The sequence below is a fragment of the Bubalus kerabau genome, chromosome 10 (assembly GCF_029407905.1).
Source record: "Bubalus kerabau isolate K-KA32 ecotype Philippines breed swamp buffalo chromosome 10, PCC_UOA_SB_1v2, whole genome shotgun sequence".
NCBI lineage: Eukaryota > Metazoa > Chordata > Mammalia > Artiodactyla > Bovidae > Bubalus > Bubalus kerabau.
In genome coordinates this window covers 29,502,573-29,516,825 of record NC_073633.1, presented here as the reverse complement: position 1 = coordinate 29,516,825, position 14,253 = coordinate 29,502,573, and the positions used below count along the sequence as shown (strand labels likewise).

The 14,253-nt window shown below is 38.9% G+C and overlaps 1 pseudogene; it reads left to right on the top strand.

Moving 5' to 3' along the window:
• Nucleotides 1-6,181: 6,181 nt before the first annotated feature.
• LOC129622024 (uncharacterized) lies at nt 6,182-12,749 on the top strand (annotated as a pseudogene).
• The last annotated feature ends 1,504 nt before the right edge of the window (nt 12,750-14,253 follow it).

Below are 14,253 nucleotides of genomic sequence, written 5' to 3'. Positions count from 1 at the left end.
TCAGGGTCTTTTGTGTTTCCATATGAATTGTGAAATTTTTTGTCCTAGTTCTGTGAAAAAAGCCATTGGTAATTTCATAGGGCATTGAATCTCTAGATTGCATTTGGTAGTATAGTCATTTCACAATACTGATTATTCGCACCAAGGAACATGGAATATCTCTCCATCTGTTTATGTCATCTTTGATTTCTTTCATCAGTATCTTATAGTTTTCCATATACAGGTATTTTGTTTTCTTAGATAGGTTTATTCCTAGATATTTTATTCTTTTTGTTGCAATGGTGAATGATACTGATTCCTTAATTTCTCTTTCTGATTTTGCATTGTTAGTATGTAGGAGTGCGAGTGATTTCTGTGTTTTGACCTTGTATCCTGCAACTTTGCTGAATTTGCTGATTAGCTCTAGTAATTTTCTGATAGTTTCTTTTGAGTTTTCTATGTATTGTATCATGTCATCTGCACCAGCGAGAGTTTTACTTTTTCTTTTCCTATCTGGATTTCTTTTATTTCTTTTTCTTCTCTAATTGCTGTAAGCAGGACTTCCAAAACTATGTTGAATAATAGTGATGAGAGTGGACACCCTTGTCTTGTTCCTGATCTTAGAGGGAAAGCTTTTAGTTTATCCTCATTGAGAATAATGTTTGCTGTGGGCTTTCCATATATGGCCTTTACTATGTTGAGGTAGGTTCCTTCTATGTCCATTTTTTGAATCGTTTTTATCATAAATGTATGCTGTATTTTGTCAAAGGCTTTTTCTGCATCTGTTGAGATGATCATATGGTTTTTAATCTTTCAATTTGTTGATATGCTATATCATGTTGATTTATTTGCATATATTGAAGAATCCTCACATCCCTGGAATATACCTGACGTGATCATGATGTATGAGTTTTTTAATGTGTTGTTGGATTCTGTTTGCTAGAATTTTGTTGAGGGTTTTTGCATCTATGTTCATCAGAAATATTGCCCTGTAATTTTCTTTTTTCCTGTTGTCTTTTCCTGGTTTTGGTATCAGGGTGATTGTGGCCTTGTAGAATGAGTTTGGAAGTGTTCCTTCCTCTGCAATTTTTTGGAAGAGTTTCAGAAAAATAGGCACTTGTTCTTCTGAATGTTTGATAGAATTCCCGTGTGAAGCCATCTGGCCCTGGGCTTTTGTTTTGGGGGAGATTTTTTTAATCACTGTTTCATTTTCAGTGTTTGTAATTGGGTTGTTCATAATTTCTATTTCTTCCTGGTTCACTCTTGGGAGGCTGATCTTTTCTAACTATCTGTCCATTTCCTCTAGGTTGTCCATTTTATTAGCATATAGTTGCTCATAATATTCTCTTATGATCCTTTGTATTTCTGCATTGTCTGTTGTAACCTTTCCTTTTTCATTTCTAATTTTATTAATTTGATTTTTCTCCTTTCCTTTTCTTGATGAATCTGGCTAGTGGTTTGTCAATTTTGTTAATCTCAAAGAACTTAGTTTTATTTATCTTTGCTATTGTTTCCTTCATTTCTTTTTCATTTATTTCTGCTCTGATTTTTATGATCACCTTCTTTCTGCTGACTTTAGAGGTTTTTTGTTCTTCTTTTTCCAGATGCTTTAGATGTAGAGTTAGGCTGTCTATTCGATGCTTTTCTTGCTTCTGAGGTATGATTGTATCGCTATAAACCTCCCTCTTAGAACTGCTTTTGCTGAGTTCCATAGCTTTTGGATATTTGTATTTTCATTGTCATTTGTTTCTAGGAATCTTTATATTTCATTTTTTTTATTTCTTCAGTAACCTCTTTGTTATTTAGCAATGTACTGTTTAATCTCCATGAGTTTGTGTATTTTTGCTTTTTTTTCCTGTAGTTGATGTCTAGTCTCATAGCATTGTGGTCAGAGAAGATACTTGATACAATTTCAATTTTCTTAAATTTACTGAGGTTTTATTTGTGTCCCAAGGTGTGGTCTATCCTGGAGAATATTCCATGTGCACTTGAAAAGAAAGTGTATTCTTCTGCATTTGGATGGAAAGTCCTGAAGGTATCAATGAGGTCCATTTGGTCTAATGTTTCATTTAAGGTTTGTGTTTCCTTATTGATTCTGTTTTGATAATTTGTCCATTGATGACAGTGGGGTGTTAAAGTCCCCTACTATTATTGTGTTGCTGTTGATTTCTCCTCTTATGCCTGTTCAGTTAAGTTCAGTTGCTCAGTCATGTCCGACTCTTTGCGACCTCATGAATCGCAGCATGCCAGGCCTCCCTGTCTATCACCAATTCACAGAGTTCACCCAAATTCACGTCCATCGAGTCAGTGATGCCATCCCGCCATCTCATCCTCTGTCGTCCCCTTCTCCTCCTGCCCCCAATCCCTCCCAGCATCAGGGTCTTTTCCAGTGAGTCAGCTCTTCACATGAGGTGGCCAAAGTATTGGAGTTTCAGCTTTAGCATCATTCCTTCCAAAGAACACCCAGGACCGATCTCCTTTAGAATGGACTGGTTGGATCTCCTTGCAGTCCAAGGAACTCTCAAGAGTCTTCTCCAAAACCACAGTTCAAAAGCATCAATTCTTCGGTGCTCAGCTTTCTTCACAGTCCAACTCACATCCATATATGACCACTGGAAAAATCATAGCCTTGACTAGAGGGACCTTTGTTGGCAAAGTAATGTCTCTGGTTTTTAATATGCTATCTAGGTTGGTCATAACTTTCCTTCCAAGGAGTAAGTGTCTTTTAATTTCATGACTGCAATCTCTATCTGCAGTGATTTTGGAGCCCCCCAAAATAAAGTCTGACACTGTTTCCACTGTTTCCCCATCTACGTCCTATGAAGTGATGGGACCAGATGCCATGATCTTCATTTTCTGAATGTTGAGCTTTAAGCCAACTTTTTCACTCTCCTCTTTCATTTTCATCAAGAATCTTTTTAGTTACTCTTCACTTTCTGCCATAAGTGTTTGCCTTATGTATTGAGGTGCCCTATATTGGGTGCATAGAGATTTACAATTGTTATGTCTTCTTCTTGGATCGATCCCTTGATCATCATGTAGTGTTCTTCTTTGTTTCTTATGATATTCTTTATTTTAAAGTCTATTTTGTCTGAAACAAGAATTGCCACTCCAGCTTTCTTTTGGTTTCCATTCGCATGGAATATCTTTTTCCATCCCTTTACTTTCAGTCTGCATGTGTCTCTAGGTCTGAAGTGGGTCTCCTGTAGGCAGCATATATATGGGTCTTAGTTTTGTATCCATTCAGTCAGTCTGTATCTTTGGTTGGTGCATTTAATCCATTTACATTTAAGGTAATTATTGATACATATGTTCCTACTGGCATTTCCCTGATTCTTTTGGGGTTGTTTTTGTAGGTCTTTCCTTTCTTTTGTGTTTCCTGGCTATGTAAGGCCCTTTTGGTATTTGTTGCAAGGCTGGTTTGGTGGTGCTGAATTCTCTTAATTTCTGCTTGTTCATAAAGCTTTTGATTTCTCTGTCAGTTTTGAATGAGATCTTTGCTGGGTATAATAGATTGTAGATTTTTCTCTTTTAGTACTTTAAATATATCCTGCCATTCCCTTCTGGTCTATGGAGTTTCTGCTGAAAGATCCTCTGTTAATCATATGGGTTTTCCCTTGTATGTTACTTGTTGCTTCTCCCTTGCTGCTTTTAATGTTACCTCTTTGTGCTTAATCTCTGTTAGCTTTATTAATATGTATCTCAATATGTTTCTCCTTGGGTTTAACCTGTAGGGGACTTTCTGTGCATCTTGGACTTGATTGACTATTTCCTTTCACATGTTGAGAAAGTTTTCAACTATAATTAATTCAAAAATTTTCTCACTGCCTTTCTTTTTTTCTTCTTCCTCTGGGACCCTTATAACTCGAATATTGGTGCATTTAATATTGTCCCAAAGGTCTCTGAGGATTTCCTCAAGTCTTTTTATTCCTTTCCCTTTATTCAGCACTTCAGCAGTTATTTCCACCATTCTATCCTCCAGCTCACTTATCCATTTTTCTGCCTCAGTTATTCTGCTATTGGTTCCTTATAGAGTGTTTTTAATTTCAGTAATTGTGTTATTCATCTGTGTTTGCTTATTCTTTATTTTTTCTATGTACTTGGTGATTGTATTAGATATCATTCTTGTTATTGTTTTATTACATGGCAAAGGGAAGGAGATTTGCAGATGTAATTAAAGTGCCTAATTGGTTTGAACTTGAGTGAATCAATTAGGGAGATTGTCTTTGGTGGGCTTAATTTAATCAGGTAAGCTCTTTCAAAGAAGGCTTAAGCTTTTTCTCAGATTAGAGAGATTCACCCAGGCTTGAGGGAGCAAGCTGTCATGAGGGCTATGGCTATGAGGAAATGAATTCTGCCACAATCACATGAGTTTGGAAGAGGACCCTCAAGTCTCAGACAAGACCACAGTGTTAGTTGACTCCATGATTGCAAATTTGTGAGATCCAGCTTAGCTGTGCCCTGACTTCTGACATACAGAAACTATGAGATAAATGGATGTTGTTTTAAATCACAAAGTTCATGATAATTTATTACACACAAAAGGAAAATAACAGACTTAATAAATGTGTTAAGTGTTAGTTCATAGTGCTTAGAATTGGTTGTAGAATAAGAAAACTTGAACTATAATGAAATCTTGTAGCACGTAGTAACTGGTTAAAAAATTCCCAAACTTGACTCCAATGCTAAAAATGTTCATGCATTACTAAAAATAAATTGTGAATAGTAAAAAAAATTACCAAGTATGCTAGGAGTAAAGACCAAATTATCTTTATTTTCTCTAGATAGGAAGTATTAACAAATTTACTGTCATATGAATAAACAAATTATGGAGCCAAAGAACATAGAAAGGAAAGGTATTATAGAAAATGTCAGGGAAATAACTACTGAAATATTGTATCATTTTCTAGATATATACTACTTGTGGTATTTGTTTTTGAGATTGTAATTTCTTATAGTTTTACTTCTCATTCTAAAAATTATTTTATATTCAATTTTATTCATAATTTTGTGTTTTTTTTTAACCCCAATTTTATAACTTTCAGGGCCTAAAAACCATAAATTCTCTTCTCTGCATAATTTTAATGTTTTAAATTCAACCATACAAGGACAGGAAGGGAGTGAAGAAGGTTCACAAAAATATGAACTTCTCTTTATTTCTCCATCTGGCTGATAGAGGAGGCTGTTGAATAAATTGGAAATGGCTTTCTGTATAAGATCAGAATAAACTCACAAAAACTTTCTTTCTTTACAGTTTAAAGAGATCTTCTGACATTTTTTTTTTACACAATGATATGTAAAGCATCTCAGACCCTAGAGGCAAGCAGTTCTATTAAGACAGCCTCTTTTCCTAACACTCCACACAATCTCCTTCAGGAGGAGAAATCTAAATCTTCTTTCATACCTCAACCTCAGAGCAACCTGGGTTCAAGTCAGCCAGTCTTCAGACTTTTGTTTGTGCAGGATCTCCAAGAAAGGTTCTCACCACTTCTTCACTGCTCTGCCGTGACTGTGGGGTCCACTTTGAGGTGCTTCCATTCCTGACTAGCATTCCATTTTACTCCCTTGTCTGTACATGGAACGTTGTTTCAATTTGGCTTTGAATAGAGACTTTTTGTTTTAGCTGAGTTCATTGATTCAGCACTGATGCTTCAGGAGGAGCTAGATCCCAGTCAGTGACCCAGCCCGATGGCCATCTCACTGTCTATGAAGGACCCCGTCTGGAGCTGAGGTGCAACTACTCATCTTCTGTTCAAACAAATCTCTTCTGGCACGTGCAGTACCCTAACCAAGGACTCCAGTTTCTCCTGAAGTATACATGTAAAGACAGCCTTGTTTCAGACATCAACTGTTTTGAGGCTGAATTTAACAGGAGTGAGAACTCCTTCCACTGGTGGAAAACATCAGCCCATTGGAAAGACTCAGCCTAGCACTTCTGTGCTCTGAGTGATACGGTGCCTGGGACTTTAAGGGGAGCTGAACACACACCTCCTGAGATCTGGTAGCTTAAAAGACACAGGGTCTCAAACAGTGTTATTTTTAGGAAGTTGGCATGTTCTTTGACGACAAACAGAATCCTGGAAGAGTTTGGTTCTCAAATACATCTTAGATTATTTTTCTTTTCTTTGTTGTTGTTGTTGTTTGTTTTACAAAAGAAAAAAATATTGTTTTCTTAAGTTCAGTGTTCTCCATGAAATTGATGATGGTAGGTGGCACTTCTTGTCAGTGTCACCTGAGCAGGGTTTGTTGGCTGAGCTGATGGGTTGCAGGAGCAGGAACATTTCCAGTCAAGTCATGACCCTCACCACTCAGGGTTTACTATGTATTTTAGGGTGAAATTTTCCCAGCAACAAAGCAAAGTGTCACGAAGAGGCAAGTGGACACTGTGCTGGGGCTTCTGTTTTCCCAGGTTTGCTGTGAGTTGGGGCTGCAGGAAGGGTTTCAGGCACAGGGGAATCTGAAGGATTGAGTAGCTGTAGTGTTGTGGGAGGGAGAAGCAGGAGTGCACAAGTTCTACAGACTTTCTATCCTTATCATTCCTGAGGGCACTTTCAGGGTTTTGTAGGAGCTCTGTGGCTCAGCTGGTAAAGAATCGCCTGCAATGCGAGAGACGTGGGTTCGATCCCTGGGTTGGGAAGATCCCCTGGAGAAGGGAAAGGCTACCCACTCCAGTATTCTGGCCTGGAGAATTCCATGGACTGTATATAGTCCATGGGGTCGCAAAGAGTGGGACATGACTGAGCGACTTACACTACACTACTGTGACCCTCACCTGTGACTGTTTCGCTCTTTCTCATCAGGTGTGAGAGGGGTGGATGTGGAGCAGAGTCCCCCAGCCCTGAGTCTACAGGAGGGAGCCAACTCTACCCTGTGGTGTAATTTCTCCACCCTCACAGACAATGTGTAGTGGTTCCATCAGAACCCCGGGGGCCGCCTCATCCTTCTGTTTTACATTCCTTCAGGGACAAAGCAGGATGGAAGATTAAACACCATGACAGTACCTACAGAACGCCACAGCTCACAGCATGTTTCCTCTTCACAGACCACAGACTCGGGCACTTACTTCTGTGATGTGCAGCATAGTGCTCCCCAAGCACCTGCAGCCTGTACTCAAACCCTCCACGGGGCTCAGCCCCTCCTCCAGCCACAGTCACACCGTGACGCCATTACCAGGTATTTGCCCTGTTTAGTATTTCTTACCTACACTAGTACAGTTTTAACCACAAACACTTTTTGGCCCAACGAATTTGGGATTTGGTCTTTTCCCTTCTGAATATCTCCTATATTTATTTCCCTCTGCACTAGAACCTCTGACTTGTAGCTAGGAGAGTATCGAGATAAGACTACAGATTTAAAGTAAATATTTAAACACAATATGCTGGACACCAAAATGATAAAAAGTGAAAGGATCTAAAAGGGGAGAAAATGACTCCAATAAAGATGTTATCCAGTTTAGTTGGGTGTCTCAAGAATATTCAAATCTGCCTTACCATAATTGCAAATACAAATAACTCACAATTACTCATGTTTGCAAATTGCAAATACTCACATCTCATCCTATGACTGGGGCAAAGCAAACAGAAAATATTTGTTCAATGTTCATATATGAATTGATCACTTGAAACAAATTTATCCTCTTTCAGTTCTGGATGCAAGAAGTCTAAAATCAGTTTCACTGGCTACAGTCAAGTTCTTGGCAGGGTTGATTCTTTCCCTTCACTGCACATTACCTAGTTTTAATTTATTTATTTTGTAAGTGGAAGTTTCTACCTCTTAATCCCCTTCACCTACTTCACCCCTACACCCACCCCTTCCCCCTTAGAAACCAATCGTTTGTTCCCTATATGTCTGAGTCTGTTTCTGTTTTGTTATATTTGTTAATTTATTTTGCTTTTAGATTTCATATAAAAGTGAAAGCACACAGTATTTGTCTTTCTCTATCTGACATTTCACTAAGTGCAATATTCTCCAGGTCTATCGTGCTGTCCCAGCTGGCAAAATTTTATTTATTTTTTTATGGCTAGTAATATTCTATTGTACACACACACACACACACACAGACTGACACATATATATCTTCTAGATCCTTTCATGTGAGTGAAAACTGAGGTTGTTTCTATATATCTTCACTATTGGAAATAATGTTGCAGTGAACATTTGGGTGCATACATATTTTTGAATTAGTGTTTTTGTTTTCTTCTGATAGATACCCAGGAATGGAATTGCTGAGTCTTATAATGCATGTGCATGCTAAGTCATTGCAGTCATGTTCGACTCTTTGCAACCTCATGGAAACATAGATCGCCAGGCTCCTCTGTCTCTGGAAATTTTCCCAGCAAGAATACTGGAGTGGGCTGCCATTTCCTACTCCAGGGAATCTTCCTGACCCAGGATCAAAATTGTGTCTGCTGCATTGAAGGTGGATTCTTTATTTCTGAGCCACCTGGGAAGCCCCAAATCATATAGTAGTTATATTTATTATATATAAACTACTACTATTATATATATATATATATATATATATATATATATATATATATAAACTACTAGTTATATTTTTATTGGTTTGGGGAATCTTTTGAATAGAGGCTACACCAGCTTACTTTCCCAGCAAGAATACACAAGTTTTCCCTTTTCTCCACATCCTTGACAATACTCAATTATTTTTCATTTTTGTCATGATAGTATTCTGGTAGGAGTAAGGTGATATCTCTTTGTGGTTTTGATTTGCATTTGCCTGATGGTTAGAGATGTTGAACATCTTTTCATGTGTCTGTTTGCCATCTGTATGTTTCTTTGGGAAAATGCCTATTCATGTCCTCTGCCTGTGGTTTTGATATTGTGTGCAAAAGTTATTTTATATATTCTGGACATTAACCCCTTATTGGCCAATCACTTCCAAATATCTTCTCCCATTTGATAGGTTGCCTTTTTTTGTGTGTGTTAATGGTTTCTTTCACTGTGCAAAATATTTTAATTTAATTAGGTCCTATTTTCTGTGTTGTTTCTTTTTTGTCCTTGCCTGAGGAAATAGAGACAAAAATATGGCAAAGATGAATCTCATAAAGCATATTGCCTATACTTTAATAATTTATGAGTTCAGGTCTTATATTTAAGTCTCTAATCCATTTTGAGTTTATTTTAGTATATGCTGTGAGAAAATATTCTAATTTCATTCTTTAACATGTAGCTGTCTGGTTGTCTAACTCCACTTATAGAAGCAGTCTTTCCCCCTGCCTGGAGCCGGCATATTGCATATTGAGTGCATATTGCATATTGCATATTGAGTGCAGCACTTTCCACAGCATCATCTTTCAGGATCTGGAATAGCTCAACTGGAATTCTATCACTGCCGGGAGCCAGCGTGAGGAACTCCGCCCGTGACAAAGGTCATGAGGAAGGAGGCTTGGCATACACAAAGGCGGGATCAAGCCTCAGGAGTCTCCCTGGAAATTCTTGAGCATCTACTCCCCAAACCAGAGTCTGCCTACTTTCTGCTTTGTGCTTTCACCTACACCTCTGACTTTACAGGGGGCTGTCCCCCACTACCTCTCTCTGAAAAAAGAGTTAGCTTACAGCTCCAGTTAATAATTCCTGGGTGTGACAGTGTTTCAACCTACAAACTCCTTTGGAAGTCCTCTAGCCTGCTTGAATAGGTTTTTCTGGCCACATGTGATTGTTCAGAGCCTCCCAACTGTGAGAGGCAGGAGGTGTTCTAAACTGTCTAAACACAGATTCTTTTGAGTAGTTAAAAGATTGCTTAGAAATTGTATTGGTGAAGGGTTTTTCACTTATTGAGCCAATGTTTGCTGCTAAGTCTCCATACTCCTTACCTACTGTGTCCTTGGCAGTGTATTGATTGATATAATGGGTGTATAGAAATGTAAGTAGTAGCCTCAATGTTTGTAACGTTGGACCCTTGAGTTAATTCTTTTCTTGATTGAGCCCACCTCACCTTTGCCCTATAGGAATGCAGCTTTGTCCAATGCTTTTTTGGAGGCTGGTGCCTGACTTTGGAATAATCACCTTTAGAGAAAGATAAGTTCCTTAAAATGTTAACAGGCCTCCTGGCCAGAAGATGATGTAATTCTCCTGAACTTTTGCATATGATAAGTTTGAAAGCCTGGCTTCGATTAGGACCAGGAACTGCTGTCCTTGCATGACTCCACCCCTTCCCCCATTATCCTCTATGCACAACTTAAGGTATAAAAACTACTTTGGAAAATAAAGTGCAGGCCTTATTCACCAAAACTTGGTCTCCCCATGTCGCTCTCTCTCTCAAATTTTGGCTGAGTCTCCATCTGGAGCGCAGAACCCGCCATGCTTGCTAATTATGCCTGGGCTTCTAAGATCCGACCGGGGAGGCCTCAGCGTCTCCTCTCCTTCGGGAGAACGCAAGGACGCCTGCGGCCTACGTAAGTGGTGCAAACTTCTTGTCTTGAAGTTTTATTGGTCTCCCGTGTAAACCAAGCCACTCAGCCTCTTTTCTCCACTGAATTTTCCTACTGAGCTATCCTCATTCTATTACTCTTTACATCTCTAATTAATATCTAATTGAAGCTATTGTATCCTGATCCTCGCCGACGCCGTCGCCGCTTCGAATACCCTGGATCAGCTGGGGCTGGACCCTGGCATCCCCCAATTGCTTATTCTTGCCTCCTTTGTTATAGATTGATTGACCGTGTATACAAGGGTTAAAATCTGGACTCCCTATTCTGTTCCATTGACTGAATCTCTGTTTTGGGGCCAGCAATGTATATTTTAGATTATAACAGCTTTGAAGCATATTTTGATGTCAGGGACTGTGATGCCTTCAACTTTGTTCTTTTTGTTTCAAAATGGCTTTGACTATTTGTGGCCTTTTGTGGTTCTATACAAATTTTAGGATTATTTGCAGTAGCTGTGTGAAAAATGCCATGATTATTTTGAAAGGGGTTGCATTAAATCTATAGATTGCTCTGGTTCAGAGGACATTTTCACATTGTTTATTCTTAAAACCCATGAACATGAAATATTTTTATATTTACTTGCATTATCTTCAATTTTCTTCATCAATATCTTATAGCTTTCAGAGTGACATCAGTACAATTCTAGGGCACATGATCTAATAAGTACAATTCTCCTCGTAGAGGCAACAAGACTGAATATCCTGATCCTCCTCAAAGTCTAATAAATAAGATTCAATGTTGGATTTCAAAAGAACAATATTCTATTCCTGTTTCAGTTTCATAAAAACACATACAAATGAATAGATTCTGAAAGTCAGAAGAACTGATGTTTCTTCATTTCATGTTAAAGTAATTTTATTTACTAAAAAATCTAAATAGAGCCCTAAAACCCAGTTAAGGAAAAAAAAGATAAACTAATTATTTTGGATAAGATAGCTTTTCACCAAGAGAGCTGAAAATCTGTGGGTTTTAAAAAAGTCATTGTTTCTGAATGGAGGAAATGTAAGTATAGTTTAAATGAATGGCCAGTAAGTAAGTTACAAAAAGAGTTCATAGCCTATACTAAATTCTATCTTAAATGAGCTGGTAAAATTATTTTACTGAATGGTTATCAATTTTTGTCAACTTGTTAAAAATTCAGTTCCCTTCAGCTCATACCTTTAATACTATTTTTTTTTTCCCATACTCCTTTTCAGGATCTGCCTAACTCAATTACCAGGAAAGACAAGTAGACAAAACAAAGTTTGTGGTGAGCCAGACTTTTTTCCCATATGTGCACAGACCATGTGGTCTATGAACATGACAAACCCCACTTCCCATTGGGGGGAGTCACACAGGTACCGGGTACTATGTATATGTGCTGCCAGGCACTCAAACACACTGAACTCTCAGCTTGAGGCAGAAACTAAGCACATTTGTGCAGGGAAATCCATGCCTCATGCCGCACTCCAGCCTGCTCTGGGTGTTCCTGGCCTTCACCTTCTCTGGTAGGGATGCTTCAAAACATGAGTGCATGTGTTCAGGGTGAAAGGACTGCACACAGGCATGTGGTGTGCACACAGGGACTTGGGAGGAAAGGAGGGTTGGAGAAAAGCATACTTATTATGATTTCAACATGGGTTTTCTTTGGGTCCCAAATTAGTCTAATTCCTAAATTATTTTGTTCATTACTTCAGCTGTGTTTCCTGATTTTTCCCCCACAGGATCTGGGGTGGCGCAGAAAGTTATTCAAGACCAGCCAGACACATCCAGTCAACTAGGACAGTCAGTCACCCTGAACTGTCGGTATGCAACAACCGGGAGCTATTACTACAGTTACTATTACTGTTGGTACAAGCTGCTTCCCAGTGGAGAGATGATTTACCTTATTGGTCAGGTTTTTTCTGGCCAGAATGCAAGGAATGGCCGCTACTCTGTAAATTTACAGAAAGCTAGTAAATCCATCAGCCTCACCATTTCAGACTTACAACTGGAAGATTCTGCAGAGTATTTCTGTGCTCTCTGGGAGCTCACAGTGCTTGAAGTAATGGAAATAGCTAAACAAAAACCCCAGAGTTTAATAAAAGAGAGCTTCCCTGCTGCAGAACTCCAGCTGAAATATGCACCTGCAGATCCCAGACCAGAAATGGTAGTTGTGTGGTTGCTTAATCTGTGGTCTGGAAGTTCCTTTTAAGTCACTTAGGAACAGATGTCCAGACTAACTTTCTAGTAATATGTTCTCAGTCTTGATTTTTTAAATTTTATATCAATCATACAGAACATGTGCAAAGTTGTCTAAATTTGAAAACATGCCCTGTAATAATTTAATGTGGCAACGGCACCTAAAAAAATCTCACATCATAAATCTGGGTTTAATTTTCAGAAATTGTCATGAATATAATTTCCTTAATCTTTTCTTCTTAGGCTTTGTGTCAGTTAGGGTACAATCAGAAAAGTAGAACCACTGTGATACAGAATAAGAGACTCATTTTAAGGAATAGAACTCTCAGGCAATTGCTAGAGTTGGTGGAGGAATTTATACAAAGCTGTTATCTTTGCATCTTGTGCTGAACCTGAATTTACTTTAAATCAACTAGAGTGTCATTTGGAAAGGAAAGTTGGATATGGATAAAAGCATGGAAAAACTGGCATTTAAGGACATACTAGAACTCATGAGGATGACTGGAACCCACAAAAGCACACTAAAAACTTGTCTGTCTCTCACTTCCTTCAATCTCACGGTAGTGGGTGGCCTTCAGGAGAAGTGGATATTTATCACCATACTACATGCACATTTGGCCCAAGACAGAGGGATGATGAGGAGGAGATCTGGTTGGAGGTTAAGGAGCTGTAAGTCAACAATAAGATGAGCTAGCAGATCAGCAGCAACACATATGAGTTGCACGGTGACTGGAGCCCTGCACCAACCAGCAGGGCAAAAAAAAATGTGGCTACTTGATGACAACTACTTTCTATACCTTGTACAATCCTTTTTATGGCCAACCCTAGCCCAGAACAATACAGAGAAACAAATTCTGAGTCATAGATTTCCAGGTAGTAGAGACACTACAAAGCTATTCCAGTACCTTCTATGTCAACTGGTCATCCATCTATACCTCTTTTAACAACACACTTTCAAATAAAGAAAACAGCAAAACTATGCTTCTTGTTCAGTTCAGTTCAGTCGCTCAGTCATGTCCAACTCTTTGTAACCCCATGAATAGCAGCATGCCAGGCCTCCCTGTCCATCACCAACTCCCAGAGTTCACTCAAACTCACATCCATCAAATTGGTGATGCCATCCAGCCATCTCATCCTCTGTCGTCCCTTTCTCCTCCTGTCCCCAATCCCTCCCAGCATCAGAGTCTTTTCCAATGAGTGGACTCTTCGCATGAGGTGGCCAAAGTACTGGAGTTTCAGCTTTAGCATCATTCCTTCCAAAGAATACCCAGGACTGATCTCCTTTAGAATGGACTGGTTGGATCTCCTTGTTAATATGATGCAATTATTCCCCATTCTACCATAATCAATGTAATCTTCTCCTGAAAAGAGTATACCAGGTTTGTGCATGTGTACTAAGTTGCTTCAGCCACATCCGACTCTTCATGACCCTATGTACTGTAGCCCACCAGGCTCCTCTGTCCATGGGATTCTCCAGGCAATAATACTGGAGTGGGTTGCCACGCCTTCTTCAAGGGATATCAAGTTCAATTATCCATTTTTGGGTGTTGTTCTTTCCTTTTATACCTCACCCATACTGTCCCATTGGATCCTGCATCTTAACTATTGAGATACAATCAGATACAAGATTAACTTGTATTTTGCACATCATGTTTCCATAGGGAGG